This window comes from Oncorhynchus kisutch, linkage group LG13 (assembly GCF_002021735.2).
Source record: "Oncorhynchus kisutch isolate 150728-3 linkage group LG13, Okis_V2, whole genome shotgun sequence".
Classification (NCBI taxonomy): Eukaryota; Metazoa; Chordata; class Actinopteri; order Salmoniformes; family Salmonidae; genus Oncorhynchus; species Oncorhynchus kisutch.
The window spans coordinates 3,919,776-3,944,775 of record NC_034186.2 but is presented as its reverse complement, the minus strand read 5'-3'; the positions used below and the strand labels follow the sequence as shown (position 1 = coordinate 3,944,775).

Genomic DNA, 25,000 nt, shown 5'->3' with positions numbered 1-25,000 from the left:
TGCATTCATCAATGCAGTCAGTTGATGATAGGACAGTAACAATTTGGAAAAGCAACACGTACTGATATTGATATTGTTTTTTACATTTATGGTCTGTTTACAAATATTATAGAGGCTATTTATACAGAACATTTGTATAAAATCCATAGGAACTGTATTTATAATTATAAGACAATATTTTAGGTTACAATTCCTGATATGTCACAGGATTATGCCTCTACTGCCATTCATTCCAATTAGACTGGTTTGGATTTCTCCCTGACCAATATGGCTACCATTTTCTTGCCTGGCGACCGATCCACATCGCTCTGGCCAACTGACGTTTCTTCTCCACAATGAGTCTAGATTTGCTTCCCTCCCTTACGCTTTCTAGAAAGACTCCTGCTAGAGCTGGCTGCCCGAGCAAACTGAGCAATCGGGAAGAAGGGCCTTGGTCAGGAAGGTGACCAAGAAACCTGATGGTCACTCTGACAGAGCTTCAGATTTCCTCTGTTTAGATCAAATCAAATGTTATTTGTCACATGCGCTGAACACAACCTTACCGTGAAATGCTTACTTACAAGTAGAGGTCGACCGAATTATGATTTTTCAACTCCGATACCGATTATTGGAGGACCAAAAAAGCCGATGCCGATTAATCTGACCTTTTTTTTAAATATATATATGTGTTTTTTATTTTTTTGTAATAATGACAATTACAACAGTACTGAATGAACACTTATTTTAACTTAATATAATACATCGATAAAATCAATTTAACCTCAATTAAATAATGAAACATGTTCAATTTGGTTTGAATAATGCAAAAACAAAGTGTTGGAGAAGAAAGTAAAAGTGCAATATGTGCCATGTAAGAAAGCTAACGTTTAAGTTCCTTGCTCAGAACATGAGAACATATGAAAGCTGGTGGTTCCTTTTAACATGAGTCTTCAATATTCCCAGTTAAGAAGTTTTAGGTTGTAGTTATTATAGGAATTATAGGACTATTTCCCTCTATACCATTTGTATTTCATTAACCATTGACTATTGGATGTTCTTATAGGCACTTTAGTATTGCCAGTGTAACAGTATAGCTTCCATCCCTCTCCTCGCTCCTCCCTGGGCTCGAACCAGCAACACAACGACAACGGCCTCCATCGAAGCAGCGTTACCTATGCAGAGCAAGGGGAACAACTACTAGAAGGCTCAGAGCGAGTGACGTTTGAAACGCTATTAGCGCGCGCTAACTAGCTAGCCATTTTACTTCGGTTACACCAGCCATTTCACTTTGGTTACACTGACTTGCCTAGTTAAATAAAGGTATAAATAAAATAAAATAAAAAATTTTTTTAATCTGCAAATCGCCGCCCAAAAGTACCGATTTCCAATTGTTATGAGAACTTGAAATCGGCCCTAATTAATCGGCCATTCCGATTAATCGTTCGACCTCTACAAGCCTTTAACCAACAATGCACTTCAAGAAATAGAGTTAAGAATATATTTACTAAATAAAGTAACATGTTATTTACATGACAAAATAACGAGGCTATATACAGTGGTACTGGTAGAGTCCATGTGCAGGGGTACAGGTTAGTCGAGGTAATTCTTACATGGAGGTTGGGGTAAAGTCACTGTGCATAGACAGTAAACAGCGAATAGCAGCAGTGTACAAAACAAAGGGGAGGGGTGTCAATGCAAATACTCTGGGTGGCCATTTGATTATTTGTTCAGCAGTCTTATGGCTTGGGGGTAGAAGCTGTTAAGGAGATGGGAGAACCTTACAGAAGGACAACCATCTCTGTAGCACTCCACCAATCAGGCCTTGATGGTAGAGTGGGTAGAAGGAAAGCCACTACTCAGTAAAAGACACATGACAGCCCACTTGGAGTTTGCCAAAAGGCACCTTAAGGACTCTCAGACCATGAGAAAACAAGATTCTGTTGTCTGATGAAAGCAAGATTGAACTCTTTGGCCTGAATGCCAAAAGTCAGTTTTGGAGGAAACCTGTCAACATCCTTACGGTGAAGCATGGTGGTGGTGGCAGCCTCATGCTATGGGAATGTTTTTCAGAGGCAGAAACTGGGAGACTAGTCAGGATCGAGGGAAAGATGAACAGAGCAAAGTACAGAGATCCTTGATGAAAACCTGCTCAGGACCTCAGACTGGGGCAAAGGTTCACCTTCCAACAGGACATCAAGGGGTCTGAACTTTCCAAATGCGCTGTGTATCAGCATTGTTTTTGTCTTATTCCATTCATGCCACAAAACACTTCCATTCATTGTGATGACTGTTTAAAAGCGAGTTTATGCTTGATCTGAAAATGAGTTTGAAAGCTCCTTATGGAGTAGCCTCCGGAGGCATGCAGAGGTCCGATTGAGTTGGTACCGCATTGCCGTACAAAATTTGGGAGGTGCAACTATGTGGATTGCTCCGTATAGCTCTTCATTGACATGATTTGGTTGACGGTAGGTTGGGGCGTGATGTCCTGTATAAACACAAATGGCCAATATGGAAGTCTGATTCATCATGCATTTTACTCAGTGGTGTTTACATGACTCTGTGTAAGAGGGTGTACACTGTGGCCATCTAGTGGCTGCGTCCTCCTCCTACTGCAGGGTGTTGGGGCTGTGTGCTCCTACTGCAGGGTGTCGGGGTTGTGTCCTCCTACTGCAGGGTGTCGGGGTTGTGTCCTCCTACTGCAGGGTGTCGGGGTTGTGTCCTCCTCCTACTGCAGGGTGTCGGGGCTGTGTCCTCCTCCTACTGCAGGGTGTTGGGGCTGTGTCCTCCTCCTACTGCAGGGTGTTGGGGCTGTGTTCTCCTACTGCAGGTTGTTGGGGCTGTGTGCTCCTACTGCAGGGTGTTGGGGCTGTGTGCTGCTACTGCAGGGTGTTGGGGCTGTGTGCTGCTACTGCAGGGTGTTGGGGCTGTGTCCTGCTACTGCAGGGTGTTGGGGCTGTGTGCTGCTACTGCAGGGTGTTGGGGCTGTGTGCTCTTACTGCAGGGTGTTGGGGCTGTGTGCTGCTACTGCAGGCTGTTGGGGCTGTCCTCCTACTGCAGGCTGTTGGGGCTGTGTGCTCCTACTGCAGGGTGTTGGGGCTGTGTGCTCCTACTGCAGGGTGTTGGGGCTGTGTGCTCCTACTGCAGGCTGTTGGGGCTGTGTGCTCCTACTGCAGGCTGTTGGGGCTGTGTGCTCCTACTGCAGGCTGTTGGGGCTGTGTGCTCCTATTGCAGGCTGTTGGGGCTGTGTGCTCCTACTGCAGGCTGTTGGGGCTCTGTGCTCCTACTGCAGGCTGTTGGGGCTGTGTGCTCCTACTGCCTTATATAAAGGGATAAAGAATATATACATAAAGATATATGAATGAGTGATAGTACAGAACAGCATAGGCAAGATGCAGTATATGGTATAGAGTACAGTATATACATATGCAATGAGTAATGTAGGGTATATAAACATTATATTAAGTGGCATAGTTTAAAGTGACTAGTGATACATTTTTTACATCAATTTCCATTATTAAAGTGGCTAGAGATTTGAGTCAGTATGTTGGTAGCAGCCACTCAATGTTAGTGACGGCTGTTTAACAGTCTGATGGCCTTGAGATAGAAGCTGTTTTTCACTCTCTCAACCCTCGCCTTGGATGATAGCAGGGTGAACAGGCAGTGGCTGGGGTGCTTGTTGTCCTTGATGATCTTTATGGCCTTCCTGTGACATCGGGTGGTGTAGGTGTCCTGGAGGGCAGGTAGTTTGCCCCCGGTGATGCGTTGTGCAGACCTCACTACCCTCTAGAGAGCCTTACGGTTGTAGAGCAGTTTCTGATTCTGCCCGACAGGAGTATTTTTGGTGACCAGCTGAATTTCTTCAGCCTCCTGAGGTTGAAGAGGCGCTGCTGCGCCTTCTTCACGATGCTGTCTGTGTGGGTGGACCAATTCAGTTTGTCCGTGATGTGTTCGCCGAGGAACTTCAAACTTACTACCCTCTCCACTACTGTCCTGTCGGTGTGGATAGGGGGGTGCTCCCTCTGCTGTTTCCTGAAGTCCACAATCATCTCCTTTGTTTTGTTGACGTTGAGTGTGAGGTTATTTTCCTGACACCACACATCCGAGGGCCCTCACCTCCTCCCTGTAGGCTGTCTCGTCGTTGTTGGTAATCAAGCCTATCACTGTAGTGTCGTCTACAAACTTGATTGAGTTGGAGGCGTGCATGGCCACGCAGTCGTGGGTGAACAGGGAGTACAGGAGAGGGCTCAGAACGCACCCCTGTGGGGCCCCAGTGTTGAGGATCAGCGGGGTGGAGATGTTATCTACCCTCACCACCTGGGGGCGGCCCGTCAGGAAGTCCAGGACCCAGTTGCACAGGGCGGGGTCGAGACCCAGGGTCTCGAGCTTGATGACGAGCTTGGAGGGTACTATGGTGTTAAATGCTGAGGTATTCCTCTTGTCCAGATGGGTTAGGGCAGTGTGCAGTGTGGTTGAGATTGCATCGTCTGTGGATCTATTGGGGCGGTAAGCAAATTGAAGTGGGTCTAGGGTGTCAGGTAGGGTGGAGGTGATATGGTCCTTGACTAGTCTCTCAAAGCACTTCATGAAGCATTCTTCCTCCTCCTACTGCAGGTGGCTGTGTCCTCTAATCTGCTTTGATGTGTTTAATGGTACCATCCCACACCTGTCATTTACCCAACCCTTAATCACCTCTGTCACTCTCTCTCTCTCCCACCCTCCCTCCACCCCCCCCTGTCCTTTTACCATCAGACCATCACCCTGGCACTGCACCCGTTCTCCAGCTTGCTGCCGCCACCTTCCCAAACCCTGAAGCCCCCGTCCATGAAACCAGAAGTAAGTTCAGTCACATGTAGTCCAGTCTTACCGTGGGCCCATCCCCACTGCACTAGTCCAGTCTTACCGTGGGCCCATCCCCACTGCACTAGTCCAGTCTTACCGTGGGCCCATCCCCACTGCACTAGTCCAGTCTTACCGTGGACCCATCCCCACTGCACTAGTCCAGTCTTACCGTGGGCCCATCCCCACTGCACTAGTCCAGTCTTACCGTGGGCCCATCCCCACTGCACTAGTCCAGTCTTACCTTGGGCCCATCCCCACTGCACTAGTCCAGTCTTACCGTGGGCCCATCCCCACTGTACTAGTCCAGTCTTACCGTGGGCCCATCCCCACTGCACTAGTCCAGTCTTACCGTGGGCCCATCCACTGCACTAGTCCAGTCTTACCGTGGGCCCATCCCCACTGCACTAGTCCAGTCTTACCGTGGGCCCATCCACTGCACTAGTCCAGTCTTACCGTGGGCCCATCCCCACTGCACTAGTCCAGTCTTACCGTGGGCCCATCCACTGCACTAGTCCAGTCTTACCGTGGGCCCATCCACTGCACTAGTCCAGTCTTACCGTGGGCCCATCCACTGCACTAGTCCAGTCTTACCGTGGGCCCATCCACTGCACTAGTCCAGTCTTACCGTGGGCCCATCCCCACTGCACTAGTCCAGTCTTACCGTGGGCCCATCCCCACTGCACTAGTCCAGTCTTACCGTGGGCCCATCCCCACTGCACTAGTCCAGTCTTACCGTGGGCCCATCCCCACTGCACTAGTCCAGTCTTACCGTGGGCCCATCCCCACTGCACTAGTCCAGTCTTACCGTGGGCCCATCCCCACTGCACTAGTCCAGTCTTACCGTGGGCCCATCCCCACTGCACTAGTCCAGTCTTACCGTGGGCCCATCCCCACTGCACTAGTCCAGTCTTACCGTGGGCCCATCCACTGCACTAGTCCAGTCTTACCGTGGGCCCATCCACTGCACTAGTCCAGTCTTACCGTGGGCCCATCCCCACTGCACTAGTCCAGTCTTACCGTGGGCCCATCCCCACTGCACTAGTCCAGTCTTACCGTGGGCCCATCCCCACTGCACTAGTCCAGTCTTACCGTGGGCCCATCCCCACTGCACTAGTCCAGTCTTACCGTGGGCCCATCCCCACTGCACTAGTCCAGTCTTACCGTGGGCCCATCCACTGCACTAGTCCAGTCTTACCGTGGGCCCATCCCCACTGCACTAGTCCAGTCTTACCGTGGGCCCATCCCACTGCACTAGTCCAGTCTTACCGTGGGCCCATCCCCACTGCACTAGTCCAGTCTTACCGTGGGCCCATCCCCACTGCACTAGTCCAGTCTTACCGTGGGCCCATCCCCACTGCACTAGTCCAGTCTTACCGTGGGCCCATCCACTGCACTAGTCCAGTCTTACCGTGGGCCCATCCACTGCACTAGTCCAGTCTTACCGTGGGCCCATCCACTGCACTAGTCCAGTCTTACCGTGGGCCCATCCACTGCACTAGTCCAGTCTTACCGTGGGCCCATCCACTGCACTAGTCCAGTCTTACCGTGGGCCCATCCACTGCACTAGTCCAGTCTTACCGTGGGCCCATCCCCACTGCACTAGTCCAGTCTTACCGTGGGCCCATCCACTGCACTAGTCCAGTCTTACCGTGGGCCCATCCACTGCACTAGTCCAGTCTTACCGTGTGCCCATCCACTGCACTAGTCCAGTCTTACCGTGGGCCCATCCACTGCACTAGTCCAGTCTTACCGTGGGCCCATCCACTGCACTAGTCCAGTCTTACCGTGGGCCCATCCCCACTGCACTAGTCCAGTCTTACCGTGGGCCCATCCACTGCACTAGTCCAGTCTTACCGTGGGCCCATCCACTGCACTAGTCCAGTCTTACCGTGGGCCCATCCACTGCACTAGTCCAGTCTTACCGTGGGCCCATCCACTGCACTAGTCCAGTCTTACCGTGGGCCCATCCACTGCACTAGTCCAGTCTTACCGTGGGCCCATCCCCACTGCACTAGTCCAGTCTTACCGTGGGCCCATCCCCACTGCACTAGTCCAGTCTTACCGTGGGCCCATCCACTGCACTAGTCCAGTCTTACCGTGGGCCCATCCACTGCACTAGTCCAGTCTTACCGTGGGCCCATCCCCACTGCACTAGTCCAGTCTTACCGTGGGCCCATCCCCACTGCACTAGTCCAGTCTTACCGTGGGCCCATCCACTGCACTAGTCCAGTCTTACCGTGGGCCCATCCCCACTGCACTAGTCCAGTCTTACCGTGGGCCCATCCACTGCACTAGTCCAGTCTTACCGTGGGCCCATCCACTGCACTAGTCCAGTCTTACCGTGGGCCCATCCACTGCACTAGTCCAGTCTTACCGTGGGCCCATCCCCACTGCACTAGTCCAGTCTTACCGTGGGCCCATCCACTGCACTAGTCCAGTCTTACCGTGGGCCCATCCACTGCACTAGTCCAGTCTTACCGTGGGCCCATCCACTGCACTAGTCCAGTCTTACCGTGGGCCCATCCACTGCACTAGTCCAGTCTTACCGTGGGCCCATCCACTGCACTAGTCCAGTCTTACCGTGGGCCCATCCACTGCACTAGTCCAGTCTTACCGTGGGCCCATCCACTGCACTAGTCCAGTCTTACCGTGGGCCCATCCACTGCACTAGTCCAGTCTTACCGTGGGCCCATCCCCACTGCACTAGTCCAGTCTTACCGTGGGCCCATCCACTGCACTAGTCCAGTCTTACCGTGGGCCCATCCCCACTGCACTAGTCCAGTCTTACCGTGGGCCCATCCACTGCACTAGTCCAGTCTTACCGTGGGCCCATCCACTGCACTAGTCCAGTCTTACCGTGGGCCCATCCACTGCACTAGTCCAGTCTTACCGTGGGCCCATCCACTGCACTAGGCTCCCTGTGTTTTGTAATGTCACATGACTTTACATTTTATTTAAAGCTTTTTCATCAAACTGTCTTTTTTTTATATTTTTTAATCAAACACAATTACTTTAATTTTTTGGTGTAATGTTCATTTCTGGAGAAGGCTTAAAAATACAGGATCATATCTGTCATGTGACATTTTTATTGTTCCGGAACAGAGGCCCTATTCATAACTTCTACTGACGGATTCATTCATCCTCATGTTTATTATCCCTGTTTGTTTGTTTTTAATCATCTATAGTGTTTAGCTAATCCATCCATATTGCAGGAGTTGGCTTCAGTCCTCTTAAAGTGCAACAATACACCTTCCAGTAAAATTAATTTCATTGAATCAGTTCTCTCATTGGTGACGTTGCAGTGCCTTTCCTCACAGTGAGATCTACTGTGGCACCATTATCCTATAATCTGGTAACGGACCGTTAAGGACAATGACCGTCAAATAAATGTCTACTTTTCTTTTGTCATAATCGTCATATTACATTTATTTGAAGAGGGTATGTATTTTTTATTTAAGTGCATATATAGTTTCCCTAAAATCAGTTTATAATGTTGACATGAAAAGGGTCAAATGTGTCAATATTTTACTAGCAGAGCAGCACAGTCTGGAGGAAAAGCCCTTAAACCATTTTGTTTTTGAGTTTGTTGTCACCAGAGCTGTTGTTGTATTCGTTAGACCGTAGAGCCAATGGGTTGTCACCAGAGCTGTTGTTGTATTCGTTAGACCGTAGAGCCAATGGGTTGTCACCAGAGCTGTTGTTGTATTCGTTAGACCGTAGAGCCAACGGTTGTCACTAGAGCTGTTGTTGTATTCGTTAGACCGTAGAGCCAATGGGTTGTCACCAGAGCTGTTGTTGTATTCGTTAGACCGTAGAGCCAATGGGTTGTCACCAGAGCTGTTGTTGTATTCGTTAGACCGTAGAGCCAACGGTTGTCACTAGAGCTGTTGTTGTATTCGTTAGACCGTAGAGCCAATGGGTTGTCACCAGAGCTGTTGTTGTATTCGTTAGACCGTAGAGCAAACGGTTGTCACCAGAGCTGTTGTTGTATTCGTTAGACTGTAGAGCAAACGGTTGTCACCAGAGCTGTTGTTGTATTCGTTAGACCGTAGAGCAAACGGTTGTCACCAGAGCTGTTGTTGTATTCGTTAGACCGTAGAGCCAATGGGTTGTCACCAGAGCTGTTGTTGTATTCGTTAGACCGTAGAGCCAACGGTTGTCACTAGAGCTGTTGTTGTATTCGTTAGACCGTAGAGCCAATGGGTTGTCACCAGAGCTGTTGTTGTATTCGTTAGACCGTAGAGCCAATGGGTTGTCACCAGAGCTGTTGTTGTATTCGTTAGACCGTAGAGCCAACGGTTGTCACCAGAGCTGTTGTTGTATTCGTTAGACCGTAGAGCAAACGGTTGTCACCAGAGCTGTTGTTGTATTCGTTAGACCGTAGAGCCAATGGGTTGTCACCAGAGCTGTTGTTGTATTCGTTAGACCGTAGAGCCAACGGTTGTCACCAGAGCTGTTGTTGTATTCGTTAGACCGTAGAGCCAATGGGTTGGCACCAGAGCTGTTGTTGTATTCGTTAGACCGTAGAGCCAATGGGTTGTCACCAGAGCTGTTGTTGTATTCGTTAGACCGTAGAGCCAACGGTTGTCACCAGAGCTGTTGTTGTATTCGTTAGACCGTAGAGCCAATGGGTTGTCACCAGAGCTGTTGTTGTATTCGTTAGACCGTAGAGCCAATGGGTTGTCACCAGAGCTGTTGTTGTATTCGTTAGACCGTAGAGCCAACGGTTGTCACCAGAGCTGTTGTTGTATTCGTTAGACCGTAGAGCCAATGGGTTGTCACCAGAGCTGTTGTTGTATTCGTTAGACCGTAGAGCCAACGGTTGTCACCAGAGCTGTTGTTGTATTCGTTAGACCGTAGAGCCAATGGGTTGTCACCAGAGCTGTTGTTGTATTCGTTAGACCGTAGAGCCAACGGTTGTCACCAGAGCTGTTGTTGTATTCGTTAGACCGTAGAGCAAACGGTTGTCACTAGAGCTGTTGTTGTATTCGTTAGACCGTAGAGCCAATGGGTTGTCACTAGAGCTGTTGTTGTATTCGTTAGACCGTAGAGCCAATGGGTTGGCACCAGAGCTGTTGTTGTATTCGTTAGACCGTAGAGCCAATGGGTTGTCACCAGAGCTGTTGTTGTATTCGTTAGACCGTAGAGCCAATGGGTTGTCACCAGAGCTGTTGTTGTATTCGTTAGACCTTAGAGCCAATGGGTTGTCACCAGAGCTGTTGTTGTATTCGTTAGACCGTAGAGCCAATGGGTTGTCACCAGAGCTGTTGTTGTATTCGTTAGACCGTAGAGCAAACGGTTGTCACTAGAGCTGTTGTTGTATTCGTAAGACCGTAGAGCAAACGGTTGTCACTAGAGCTGTTGTTGTATTCGTTAGACCGTAGAGCCAATGGGTTGGCACCAGAGCTGTTGTTGTATTCGTTAGACCGTAGAGCCAACGGTTGTCACCAGAGCTGTTGTTGTATTCGTTAGACCGTATCCAAAGATGCAATACAAGCTCAAAACATGTTTCAATGAAAATGACAATTATGAAATCTGTGGTTATTTTCATGACAATTAATCGTCACAGATCTACTGATCAGACACGCACGGGTGGTTGATGTTTAACATAGTTTGGTGCTGTTCTCAGTTTACCCACTAGGTGGCAGCAAAGCGCAAGGACATCTCTCTGGTCTGAAGACTGTCTGCTCAAGACAAGGCAAATGTCTGCTCCCTGTAACAGATTTATCTCAGAATATATGTAAAGATGGTACTGATGGTGTACTATAAAACCTAACATTTTATAGTTGCATTACATTTTATAGTTGCATTACATTTTATAGTTGCATTACATTTTATAGTTGCATTACATTTTATAGTTGCATTACATTTTATAGTTGCATTACATTTATAGTTGCGTTGCATTACATTTTATAGTTGCATTACATTTTATAGTTGCATTACATTTTATAGTTGCATTACATTTTATAGTTGCATTACATTTTATAGTTGCATTACATTTTATAGTTGCATTACATTTTATAGTTGCATTACATTTTATAGTTGCATTACATTTTATAGTTGCATTACATTTTATAGTTGCATTACATGCTATAGTTGCATTACATGCTATAGTTACATTACATGCTATAGTTCATGACATGCTATAGTTGCATTACATGCTATAGTTGCATTACATGCTATAGTTGCATTACATGTTATAGTTGCATTACATGCTATAGTTGCATTACATGTTATAGTTGCATTACATGCTATAGTTGCATTACATGCTATAGTTGCATTACATGTTATAGTTGCATTACATGTTATAGTTGCATTACATGCTATAGTTGCATTACATGTTATAGTTGCATTACATGTTATAGTTGCATTACATGTTATAGTTGCATTACATGTTATAGTTGCATTACATGCTATAGTTGCATTACATGCTATAGTTGCATTACATGCTATAGTTGCATTACATGTTATAGTTGCATTACATGCTATAGTTGCATTACATGCTATAGTTGCATTACATGCTATAGTTGCATTACATGCTATAGTTGCATTACATGCTATAGTTGCATTACATGCTATAGTTGCATTACATGCTATAGTTGCATTACATGCTATAGTTGCATTACATTTTATAGTTGCATTACATTTTATAGTTGCATTACATGCTATAGTTGCATTACATTTTATAGTTGCATTACATTTTATAGTTGCATTACATTTTATAGTTGCATTACATGCTATAGTTGCATTACATGCTATAGTTGCATTACATGCTATAGTTGCATTACATGCTATAGTTGCATTACATGCTATAGTTGCATTACATGCTATAGTTGCATTACATGCTATAGTTGCATTACATGCTATAGTTGCATTACATGCTATAGTTGCATTACATGTTATAGTTGCATTACATGCTATAGTTGCATTACATGCTATAGTTGCATTACATGCTATAGTTGCATTACATGCTATAGTTGCATTACATGCTATAGTTGCATTACATGCTATAGTTGCATTACATGTTATAGTTGCATTACATGTTATAGTTGCATTACATGCTATAGTTGCATTACATGCTATAGTTGCATTACATGCTATAGTTGCATTACATGCTATAGTTGCATTACATGCTATAGTTGCATTACATGCTATAGTTGCATTACATGCTATAGTTGCATTACATGTTATAGTTGCATTACATGCTATAGTTGCATTACATGCTATAGTTGCATTACATGCTATAGTTGCATTACATGTTATAGTTGCATTACATGCTATAGTTGCATTACATGTTATAGTTGCATTACATGTTATAGTTGCATTACATGCTATAGTTGCATTACATGTTATAGTTGCATTACATGCTATAGTTGCATTACATGCTATAGTTGCATTACATGCTATAGTTGCATTACATGCTATAGTTGCATTACATGCTATAGTTTGCATTACATGCTATAGTTGCATTACATGTTATAGTTGCATTACATGCTATAGTTGCATTACATGCTATAGTTGCATTACATGCTATAGTTGCATTACATGCTATAGTTGCATTACATGCTATAGTTGCATTACATGTTATAGTTGCATTACATGCTATAGTTGCATTACATGCTATAGTTGCATTACATGCTATAGTTGCATTACATGCTATAGTTGCATTACATGCTATAGTTGCATTACATGCTATAGTTGCATTACATGCTATAGTTGCATTACATGTTATAGTTCATGATATGCTATAGTTGCATTACATATTATAGTTGCATTACATGCTATAGTTGCATTACATGCTATAGTTGCATTACATGTTATAGTTCATGATATGCTATAGTTGCATTACATGTTATAGTTGCATTACATGCTATAGTTGCATTACATGCTATAGTTGCATTACGTGTTATAGTTGCATTACGTGTTATAGTTGCATTACATTTTATAGTTGCATTACATGCTATAGTTGCATTACATGCTATAGTTGCATTACATGCTATAGTTGCATTACATGCTATAGTTGCATTACATGCTATAGTTGCATTACATGCTATAGTTGCATTACATGCTATAGTTGCATTACATGCTATAGTTGCATTACATGCTATAGTTGCATTACATGCTATAGTTGCATTACATGCTATAGTTGCATTACATTTTATAGTTGCATTACATTTTATAGTTGCATTACATTTTATAGTTGCATTACATGCTATAGTTGCATTACATTTTATAGTTGCATTACATTTTATAGTTGCATTACATTTTATAGTTGCATTACATGCTATAGTTGCATTACATGCTATAGTTGCATTACATGCTATAGTTGCATTACATGCTATAGTTGCATTACATGCTATAGTTGCATTACATGCTATAGTTGCATTACATGCTATAGTTGCATTACATGCTATAGTTGCATTACATGCTATAGTCATTATATAAAGAATAAATGACCTGACACTAACAGCTTATTCTGATATTTCTGGTTTCTTCTCATTGTTTTGTTTTATTTGTGTACAGTATTGTCCTGTTAGATAGTATTGTGCTGTTTAAAAAAAAATATATATTATTATTTGTCACATGCTCCAAATACAACAGTGAAATGCTTACTTACAAGCCCTTTAACCAACAATGCAGTTTTAAAGAAAATATAGTTAAGAATATATTTACTAAATAAACTAAAGTAAAAAAATAACACACTATAATAACAATGAGGCTATATTCAAGTGGTACCTGTACTGAGTCAATGTGCGCGGGTACATGTTGGACAGGGGTAAAGTGACTATGCATGGGTAAACGGAGAGTAGCAGCAGTTTAAAAGTGGGGGGGTGGGGGGGGTCAATGTGTAAATAGTCGGGGTGACCATTGGATTAGCTGTTCAGCAGTTTTATGGCTTGGGGATAGAAGCTGTTAAGGATCCTTTTGGTTCTAGACTCGGAGCTCTGGTACCGCATGCCTTGCGGTAGCAGAGAGGACAGTCTATGACTAGGGTGACTGGAGTCTTTGACAATTCTTTGGGCCTTCCTCTGACACCGCCTGGTACAAAGGTCCTGGATGGCAGGAAGCTTGGTCCCAGTGATGTACTGGGCTGTACGTATTACCCTCAATAGTGCCTTACGGTCAGATGCCGAGAAGTCGCCATATCAGGCGGTGATGCAACCAGGCTCTCGACGGTGCAGCTGTTGATATCTTTTCATTCTCCTGAGGGGGGAAAGGCGTTGTCGTGTCCTCTTCACGACTTTCTTAGATAGTATTGTGCCGTTTAGATAGTGTTGTGCTGTTAAACATTTCATTGCACTGCTGGAGCTGGAAACACAAGCATGTCTCTTCAGCTGTTTTAAACTCATCTGTTTATGCAACAAATAATCTTTGATATGATGAAGTCACATACCAATCCTGATCTCACTGTCGCCTGTAGGCATCATGTGATTTGAGGTTCATTAAGCATGTTTCACTTTTCCATATGAAGTGGGCTTAAAATGTTTAGATTGACATATAGGATGGGAGGGATACGCGCCAGCATGCGTGACACGTTGCGTTTCTTCACGAATCCCTCGGGTTTAGCTTAGTTCAGCTTGTCCTGGACTGGAGTATCTCAACCCAATTTCATACTGATGTTTTAAAGGTGCAACCTGGGATATTTACAGCTATTTTTGTCTTATTTTTTTTTAAATGAATGATGAGCCTTATTGGTAACTGCCAAAATAAAGGAATCACTTCAGTAAAATCGGGATACAAACTATATCAAAAGCAGGTGCTTCCACACAGGTGTGGTTCATGAGTTAATTAGGCCGTTAACATCCCATCATGCTTAGGGTCATGTATTAAAATCCCCAGTTGCCCATTGTTTTGGCTAGAAGAAGAGATCTCGGTGACTTTGAAAGAGGGGTCTGAAAGGAGCGGAGAGGTTTTAAAGGATGTTTGATGGTTATATCCGCGGGGCAGTTGTTGGGTTTTAAGGTCATGAAATATTGTGTGGATGAAGGGTGGGTGGTGGGTTGAAGAAAGAATACAAAACTTAACAGTTATTTTTCTTGACTGCATTGTTGGTAAAGGGCTTGTAGGTGATCATTTCACTAAGGTCTACACCGGTTGTATTCGGCGCTTGTCACAAATCAAATTTAGATTTGATTAAAAATAATCCATTAATGTATCAATTTGAGGTTTTGTTGTCACTTATGCTTTTGCCAGCGTAAGCTATAGCGCAAAACTTTTAACACACCAATTGCAAAAAAATTACGTTTTGGGATGGTGCAGAAAACGTTCACGTCGATCCACTGAGACAAAAAGGACAATGATGTCAAAGTTGAGTTAAATAAGAGAAAAGCTGTGAAATGGAAAGTTGACAATAAAGAGAAGGGAGGACCAGCACAGGAAAGTTTTGGTTAAGTGGTAAAAGATGATAGCAGTGCTGGCTGTGCCGGGGGTGCTGGCTGTGCCGGGGGTGCTGGCTGTGCCGGGGGTGCCTGGCTGTGCCGGGGGTGCCTGGCTGTGCCGGGGGTGCCTGGCTGTGCCGGGGGTGCCTGGCTGTGCCGGGGGTGCCTGGCTGTGCCGGGGGTGCCTGGCTGTGCCGGGGGTGCCGGCTGTGCCGGGGGTGCCGGCTGTGCCGGGGGTGCCGGCTGTGAGTCACAAGACAGTGACTTCAAATAGGCCTGTTATCTCAAGGGAACTGTAGCTTACTGTTCAGATGGGTTGAATGGCAAATGAAATCTGGACACTTGACTGTAGGTCTTTAACCTTAATATTAACTCCTGCACAATTACGCCAGCATTTCTTTTCATTTTGACTCTCGAACAGGAGTGGAGAAATAAAACCCTATTTCTTTCAGCATCTTGAGAACACGTGAATGGACAGCCTGCAGAGAGGTGTTATCTTTATCAGCATCATTCAAGCCCAACTGAAATATTATCAGAAACATGCTGTGTCCTTTTCACAGATTTCTACTTCCTACAGCCGGTCAAACTGATGACATTAGGAAATGTTGCACAGAAACTCTTTGCCATTATAATTGTTTTTTTTGGGGGGGGGGGTATTATAATACAGCAGCATACTGTAACACGTCAGTGGAGACAGACACCACATTATAATACAGCAGCATACTGTAACACGTCAGTGGAGACAGATACCACATTATAATACAGCAGCATACTGTAACACGTCAGTGGAGACAGATACCACATTATAATACAGCAGCATACTGTAACACGTCAGTGGAGACAGATACCACATTATAATACAGCAGCATACTGTAACACGTCAGTGGAGACAGACACCACATTATAATACAGCAGCATACTGTAACACGTCAGTGGAGACAGACACCACATTATAATACAGCAGCATACTGTAACACGTCAGTGGAGACAGATACCACATTATAATACAGCAGCATACTGTAACACGTCAGTGGAGACAGATACCACATTATAATACAGCAGCATACTGTAACACGTCAGTGGAGACAGATACCACATTATAATACAGCAGCATACTGTAACACGTCAGTGGAGACAGATACCACATTATAATACAGCAGAATACTGTAACACGTCAGTGGAGACAGATACCACATTATAATACAGCAGAATACTGTAACACGTCAGTGGAGACAGATACCACATTATAATACAGCAGCATACTGTAACACGTCAGTGGAGACAGATACCACATTATAATACAGCAGCATACTGTAACACGTCAGTGGAGACAGACACCACATTATAATACAGCAGCATACTGTAACACGTCAGTGGAGACAGATACCACATTATAATACAGCAGCATACTGTAACACGTCAGTGGAGACAGATACCACATTATAATACAGCAGCATACTGTAACACGTCAGTGGAGACAGATACCACATTATAATACAGCAGCATACTGTAACACGTCAGTGGAGACAGATACCACATTATAATACAGCAGCATACTGTAACACGTCAGTGGAGACAGATACCACATTATAATACAGCAGCATACTGTAACACGTCAGTGGAGACAGACACCACATTATAATACAGCAGCATACTGTAACACGTCAGTGGAGACAGACACCACATTATAATACAGCAGCATACTGTAACACGTCAGTGGAGACAGATACCACATTATAATACAGCAGAATACTGTAACACGTCAGTGGAGACAGATACCACATTATAATACAGCAGCATACTGTAACACGTCAGTGGAGACAGATACCACATTATAATACAGCAGCATACTGTAACACGTCAGTGGAGACAGATACCACATTATAATACAGCAGAATACTGTAACACGTCAGTGGAGACAGATACCACATTATAATACAGCAGAATACTGTAACACGTCAGTGGAGACAGACACCACATTATAATACAGCAGCATACTGTAACACGTCAGTGGAGACAGATACCACATTATAATACAGCAGCATACTGTAACACGTCAGTGGAGACAGATACCACATTATAATACAGCAGCATACTGTAACACGTCAGTGGAGACAGATACCACATTATAATACAGCAGCATACTGTAACACGTCAGTGGAGACAGATACCACATTATAATACAGCAGCATACTGTAACACGTCAGTGGAGACAGATACCACATTATAATACAGCAGCATACTGTAACACGTCAGTGGAGACAGATACCACATTATAATACAGCAGCATACTGTAACACGTCAGTGGAGACAGACACCACATTATAATACAGCAGCATACTGTAACACGTCAGTGGAGACAGATACCACATTATAATACAGCAGAATACTGTAACACGTCAGTGGAGACAGATACCACATTATAATACAGCAGAATACTGTAACACGTCAGTGGAGACAGACACCACATTATAATACAGCAGCATACTGTAACACGTCAGTGGAGACAGATACCACATTATAATACAGCAGCATACTGTAACACGTCAGTGGAGACAGATACCACATTATAATACAGCAGCATACTGTAACACGTCAGTGGAGACAGACACCACATTATAATACAGCAGCATACTGTAACACGTCAGTGGAGACAGACACCACATTATAATACAGCAGCATACTGTAACACGTCAGTGGAGACAGATACCACATTATAATACAGCAGCATACTGTAACACGTCAGTGGAGACAGATACCACATTATAATACAGCAGCATACTGTAACACGTCAGTGGAGACAGATACCACATTATAATACAGCAGCATACTGTAACACGTCAGTGGAGACAGATACCACATTATAATACAGCAGCATACTGTAACACGTCAGTGGAGACAGATACCACATTATAATACAGCAGCATACTGTAACACGTCAGTGGAGACAGACACCACATTATAATACAGCAGCATACTGTAACACGTCAGTGGAGACAGACACCACATTATAATACAGCAGCATACTGTAACACGTCAGTGGAGACAGATACCACATTATAATACAGCAGAATACTGTAACACGTCAGTGGAGACAGACACCACATTATAATACAGCAGCATACTGTAACATGTCAGTGGAGACAGACACCACATTATAATACAGCAGAATACTGTAACACGTCAGTGGAGACAGATACCACATTATAATACAGCAGCATACTGTAACACGTCAGTGGAGACAGACACCACATTATAATACAGCAGCATACTGTAACACGTCAGTGGAGACAGACACCACATTATAATACAGCAGCATACTGTAACACGTCAGTGGAGACAGACACCACATTATAATACAGCAGCATACTGTAACACGTCAGTGGAGACAGATACCACATTATAATACAGCAGCATACTGTAACACGTCAGTGGAGACAGATACCACATTATAATACAGCAGCATACTGTAACACGTCAGTGGAGACAGATACCACATTATAATACAGCAGCATACTGTAACACGTCAGTGGAGACAGACACCACATTATAATACAGCAGAATACTGTAACACGTCAGTGGAGACAGATACCACATTATAATACAGCAGCATACTGTAACACGTCAGTGGAGACAGATACCACATTATAATACAGCAGCATACTGTAACACGTCAGTGGAGACAGACACCACATTATAATACAGCAGCATACTGTAACACGTCAGTGGAGACAGATACCACATTATAATACAGCAGCATACTGTAACACGTCAGTGGAGACAGACACCACATTATAATACAGCAGCATACTGTAACATGTCAGTGGAGACAGATACCACATTATAATACAGCAGCATACTGTAACACGTCAGTGGAGACAGACACCACATTATAATACAGCAGCATACTGTAACACGTCAGTGGAGACAGATACCACCTTATAATACAGCAGCATACTGTAACACGTCAGTGGAGACAGATACCACATTATAATACAGCAGCATACTGTAACACGTCAGTGGAGACAGATACCACATTATAATACAGCAGCATACTGTAACACGTCAGTGGAGACAGATACCACATTATAATACAGCAGAATACTGTAACACGTCAGTGGAGACAGATACCACATTATAATACAGCAGCATACTGTAACACGTCAGTGGAGACAGATACCACATTATAATACAGCAGCATACTGTAACACGTCAGTGGAGACAGACACCACATTATAATACAGCAGCATACTGTAACACGTCAGTGGAGACAGACACCACATTATAATACAGCAGCATACTGTAACACGTCAGTGGAGACAGACACCACATTATAATACAGCAGAATACTGTAACACGTCAGTGGAGACAGATACCACATTATAATACAGCAGCATACTGTAACACGTCAGTGGAGACAGACACCACATTATAATACAGCAGCATACTGTAACACGTCAGTGGAGACGGATACCACATTATAATACAGCAGCATACTGTAACACGTCAGTGGAGACAGATACCACATTATAATACAGCAGCATACTGTAACACGTCAGTGGAGACAGATACCACATTATAATACAGCAGCATACTGTAACACGTCAGTGGAGACAGATACCACATTATAATACAGCAGCATACTGTAACATGTCAGTGGAGACAGACACCACATTATAATACAGCAGCATACTGTAACACGTCAGTGGAGACAGATACCACATTATAATACAGCAGCATACTGTAACACGTCAGTGGAGACAGATACCACATTATAATACAGCAGCATACTGTAACACGTCAGTGGAGACAGATACCACATTATAATACAGCAGCATACTGTAACACGTCAGTGGAGACAGATACCACATTATAATACAGCAGCATACTGTATCTGTCTCCACTGACGTGTTACAGTATGCTGCTGTATTATAATGTGGTATCTGTCTCCACTGACGTGTTACAGTATGCTGCTGTATTATAATGTGGTGTCTGTCTCCACTGACGTGTTACAGTATGCTGCTGTATTATAATGTGGTATCTGTCTCCACTGACGTGTTACAGTATGCTGCTGTATTATAATGTGGTGTCTGTCTCCACTGACGTGTTACAGTATGCTGCTGTATTATAATGTGGTGTCTGTCTCCACTGACGTGTTACAGTATGCTGCTGTATTATAATGTGGTGTCTGTCTCCACTGACGTGTTACAGTATGCTGCTGTATTATAATGTGGTATCTGTCTCCACTGACGTGTTACAGTATGCTGCTGTATTATAATGTGGTATCTGTCTCCACTGACGTGTTACAGTATGCTGCTGTATTATAATGTGGTATCTGTCTCCACTGACGTGTTACAGTATGCTGCTGTATTATAATGTGGTGTCTGTCTCCTCTGACGTGTTACAGTATGCTGCTGTATTATAATGTGGTGTCTGTCTCCACTGACGTGTTACAGTATGCTGCTGTATTATAATGTGGTATCTGTCTCCACTGACGTGTTACAGTATGCTGCTGTATTATAATGTGGTATCTGTCTCCACTGACGTGTTACAGTATGCTGCTGTATTATAATGTGGTATCTGTCTCCACTGACGTGTTACAGTATGCTGCTGTATTATAATGTGGTATCTGTCTCCACTGACGTGTTACAGTATGCTGCTGTATTATAATGTGGTATCTGTCTCCACTGACGTGTTACAGTATGCTGCTGTATTATAATGTGGTGTCTGTCTCCACTGACGTGTTACAGTATGCTGCTGTATTATAATGTGGTGTCTGTCTCCACTGACGTGTTACAGTATGCTGCTGTATTATAATGTGGTATCTGTCTCCACTGACGTGTTACAGTATGCTGCTGTATTATAATGTGGTATCTGTCTCCACTGACATGTTACAGTATGCTGCTGTATTATAATGTGGTATCTGTCTCCACTGACGTGTTACAGTATGCTGCTGTATTATAATGTGGTGTCTGTCTCCACTGACGTGTTACAGTATTCTGCTGTATTATAATGTGGTATCTGTCTCCACTGACGTGTTACAGTATGCTGCTGTATTATAATGTGGTATCTGTCTCCACTGACGTGTTACAGTATGCTGCTGTATTATAATGTGGTATCTGTCTCCACTGACGTGTTACAGTATTCTGCTGTATTATAATGTGGTATCTGTCTCCACTGACGTGTTACAGTATGCTGCTGTATTATAATGTGGTATCTGTCTCCACTGACGTGTTACAGTATGCTGCTGTATTATAATGTGGTGTCTGTCTCCACTGACATGTCCACCGGGGATACGTGTTTCTAGAAAAGGGGTGTTGACATTGAATGTTCATATTTGCCAACAGTAGGACAGGCTTCAAACACTAACATATGTCTGTAGCGATGTTATGAAAGTGACTGGAGATGAGATGATTACATTCACCCAATCAGCCTGATCTCTGGTGGGTTGTTTTTAAATGAACTATTTTAAACTACAAAACTTGCCAAGTGAAGAATGTTGATTCAGCTTTAGACATGGCTTTCATAAACCTTTTGAGCCTCAGATAAGTCATCATACTAAGGTTCAAACTCCTTCTCATATTTTCAAGGTTATTGGAGGGCGACGGTGAAGGAGACAGTAAAGTTAGGAGAGTTTTTTATTAGAAGGGAGGAGAATGTGTATTAGAGGTCTGATCTTTTTTAAACGCACACTGACTTGTCCGTCGCTCGCTCGCTTTCTCTCCCTCCTTCCCTCTCTCCCTCCCTCCTACCCACTGTCCCTCTCCCTCCCTCCTACCCACTGTCCCTCTCCTTCCCTCCTACCCACCGTCCCTCTCTCCCTCCCTCCTACCCACCGTCCCTCTCTCCTTCCCTCCTACCCACCGTCCCTCTCTCCTTCCCTCCTACCCACCGTCCCTCTCTCCTTCCCTCCTACCCACCGTCCCCCTCTCCCTCCCTCCTACCCACTGTCCTTCCCTCCTACCCACCGTCCCTCTCTCCCTCCCTCCCTCCTTTCCTCCTACCCACCGTCCCTCTCTCCTTCCCTCCTACCCACCGCCCCCCTCTCCCTCCCTCCTACCCACCGTCCCTCTCTCCCTCCCTCCTACCCACCGTCCCTCTCTCCTTCCCTCCTACCCACCGTCCCCCTCTCCCTCCCTCCTACCCACTGTCCTTCCCTCCTACCCACCGTCCCTCTCTCCCTCCCTCCTTTCCTCCTACCCACTGTCCCTCTCTCCTTCCCTCCTACCCACCGTCCCCCTCTCCTTCCCTCCTACCCACCGTCCCCCTCTCCCTCCCTCCTACCCACCGTCCCTCTCTCCCTCCCTCCTACCCGCCATCCCACTCCTTCTCTCCCCCACCCACCAAGGCTACCCGTCACTGCGTATTGAGAAGAACGACCTGAGAAGCGTTAGTCTGCTTGAAGCCAAAGCCAAGGTCAAAGACATCTCCATCTCCAGACTGAGAGTCACTCTACGGGACGTCCTGCACGAAGGTAACACACACACACACACACACACACACACACACACACACACACACACACACACACACACACACACACTGATAGTCACTCTACGGGACGTCCTGCACGAAGGTAACACACACACACACACACACACACACACACACACACTGATAGTCACTCTACGGGACGTCCTGCACGAAGGTAACACACACACACACACACACACACACACACACACACACACACACACACTGATAGTCACTCTACGGGACGTCCTGCACGAAGGTAACACACACACACACTGATAGTCACTCTACAGGATGTCCTACACGAAGGTAACACACACACTGATAGTCACTCTACGGGATGTCCTACACGAAGGTAACACACACACTGATAGTCACTCTACGGGATGTCCCTACACGAAGGTAACACACACACACACACACACACACACACACACTGATAGTCACTCTACGGGACGTCCTGCACGAAGGTAACACACACACACACTGATAGTCACTCTACAGGATGTCCTACACGAAGGTAACACACACACTGATAGTCACTCTACGGGATGTCCTACACGAAGGTAACACACACACTGATAGTCACTCTACGGGATGTCCCTACACGAAGGTAACACACACACACACACTGATAGTCACTCTACGGGACGTCCTGCACGAAGGTAACACACACACACACACACACACACACACTGATAGTCACTCTACGGGACGTCCTGCACGAAGGTAACACACACACACACACACACACTGATAGTCACTCTACGGGACGTCCTGCACGAAGGTAACACACACACACACTGATAGTCACTCTACAGGATGTCCTACACGAAGGTAACACACACACTGATAGTCACTCTACGGGATGTCCTACACGAAGGTAACACACACACTGATAGTCACTCTACGGGACGTCCTGCACGAAGGTAACACACACACACACACAGACACACACACACACACTGATAGTCACTCTACGGGACGTCCTGCACGAAGGTAACACACACACACACACTGATAGTCACTCTACGGGACGTCCTGCACGAAGGTAACACACACACACACTGATAGTCACTCTACAGGATGTCCTACACGAAGGTAACACACACACTGATAGTCACTCTACGGGATGTCCCTACACGAAGGTAACACACACACTGATAGTCACTCTACGGGATGTCCCTACACGAAGGTAACACACACACTGATAGTCACTCTACGGGATGTCCCTACACGAAGGTAACACACACACTGATAGTCACTCTACGGGATGTCCCTTTACGAAGGTAACACACACACTGATAGTCACTCTACGGGATGTCCCTTTACGAAGGTAACACACACACTGATAGTCACTCTACGGGATGTCCTACACGAAGGTAACACACACACTGATAGTCACTCTACGGGACGTCCCTACACGAAGGTAACACGCACACAGTATTGCACCAGCGACTGAAACAGTTCGCAGAACTCCCCCCAGAATTCCAGAGCTGACTGGCGCTGAAGTCTGTATATAGCCTGAATTGTGATTATTGGATTAAACTGCATTAAACCATCACAACACAAGTATCCTGACTGACAGCTATAGCATACACAGTCACAGGACACACACTGCGCTGCGACTGCGACGTGACCCAACTTGTCCGGTAGATCAGTTGTTCTCTTCTGGGGAGTATCTTCTGACCTTCTGCAATCATCTCATGTTGTGAAACCAAAAGAACACGGAACACAATGTCCAACTCCGTTTATGTTATTGTGTTACCTGGTTGTGAAACTGAAGATGGTACAGAACACACGGTCCAATGACCAGCTCTCACTTCCAACTGACACTAACCAAGGTGTGACATCCTGACCAAAACATTCCTTTCAAAACTCTGCACAATAAAAGAACATGGTCATTCGTCAGTGTGTAGGTGTGAAACGCCTCGGTCATTCATCAGTGTGTAGGTGTGAAACGCCTCGGTCGTTCGTCAGTGTGTAGGTGTGAAACGCCTTCGTCGTTCGTCAGTGTGTCGTTCATCGCGGTTGTTCGTCACCACCTCAGTCATCGGCTTCATCAATAAGTGCATTGACGACATCGTCCCCACAGTGACCGTACGTACATTTCCCAACCAGAAGCCATGGATTACAGGTGTCATCCACATCGAGCAAAGGCTAGAGCTTCTGCTTTCAAGGAGCGGGACACTAATCCAGATGCCTATTAGAAATCCCGCTATGCCCTCAGGCGAACCATCAAACAGACAAAGCGTCAATACAGGACTAAGACGCTCGTCGGATGTGGCAGGGCTTAACCTCTCTGGGAAATGTGGGACTGTAGCGTCCCA

At 45.1% G+C, this 25,000-nt stretch overlaps 1 pseudogene; it reads left to right on the top strand.

Annotated features, from left to right (window-relative positions):
* The window catches only part of LOC109876069 (tyrosine-protein kinase RYK-like), a 113,603-nt pseudogene that overhangs the window by 48,997 nt on the left and 39,606 nt on the right, over window positions 1–25,000 (top strand).